Source organism: Chinchilla lanigera, unplaced genomic scaffold (genome assembly GCF_000276665.1).
Source record: "Chinchilla lanigera isolate Chin_1 unplaced genomic scaffold, ChiLan1.0 scaffold00127, whole genome shotgun sequence".
Classification (NCBI taxonomy): domain Eukaryota; kingdom Metazoa; phylum Chordata; class Mammalia; order Rodentia; family Chinchillidae; genus Chinchilla; species Chinchilla lanigera.
Genome location: NW_004955528.1, coordinates 1222738 through 1223646, shown reverse-complemented (window position 1 = coordinate 1223646; position 909 = coordinate 1222738). Strand labels below are relative to the sequence as shown.

The window sequence follows — 909 nt, the reverse complement described above, 5'->3', positions numbered from 1 at the left end:
CATTGGGCAGGTCAACGCTGGTCACTCTGGCCGCCTCCAGAAAGGTCTCATCTTCCGGGTCGTAGGCCACCTCTGCCCTCTCCTCAGCATCAGGCACCTTTTTCACACCATGCCACCTCCCTCTCTTGGCAAGTGGGGAGTCAGAGGCTTGCTCCATGTTGTATCCTTCCTCTGGGTCATAGGGCCTGTCCTCTTCCTCCTCCTGGGTGCCGCTGCTTGTGAAGTGACCAAACTGCTGGACAATGGGGTCAAGGAGCAGCGCTCCTGAGGGCCTGTCCTGGCCTTTGGCATTGCAGTCCTGCTGCGGAGTTGGAGTCGGGCCAGCAGGGTCACGGTGGGGGGCCGGGAAGGAGCTCCCCCTGAAGAGAGTCTGGAGGATGAACCGCAGTGGTGAGGCTGGGTGTGAAGTACTCTGAGGCCCAGGTGAAACTGCCGCAGGTGCTGGTACTGCCAAGACAGGAGTGGGGACCCTGCAGCTGGCCCCTGCTTGGAGGGAGGACAGTGTCTGCAATATAGGAGTCTCAGGGAGCGGTGGCACAGGCAGTAGAGACTGAGGCGGTGGGTTGCCCGCAGCTGCAGGGCAGGGCTGGCTCTTGGGGAGCTTCCTCTTGGACTGCGGGGCTGCAGGGAGCTTGTGGCAGCCTGGCGTGTCCAGGGGGGCTTGCTTCTCCCATGCTGTGTCCAGCTCCCCAGGCTCTGGAAGGTGTTTCTGTTTCTCACGGATGACCAACCCAAGGAGCAAATCTGGACGTGGCAACTCAAGGCCTGAAAAACAAAGTATTAGCGGAAGTTTTACGTGGAAATCTAGGTTTCATCCTTCAGAAATAAAAGCTACTGGCTGGGGATTTAGCTCAGCGGCAAAAGCGCCTGCCTGGCAAGCGCAAGGTCGTGAGTTCGGTTCCCGGTACC

General features: G+C 59.5%; 1 protein-coding gene across 1 annotated transcript in view; it reads right to left on the bottom strand.

Moving 5' to 3' along the window:
* Window positions 1–909, bottom strand: part of LOC102011357 (death-inducer obliterator 1-like) — a 31565-nt gene that overhangs the window by 17003 nt on the left and 13653 nt on the right. The window lies entirely within an intron of this gene.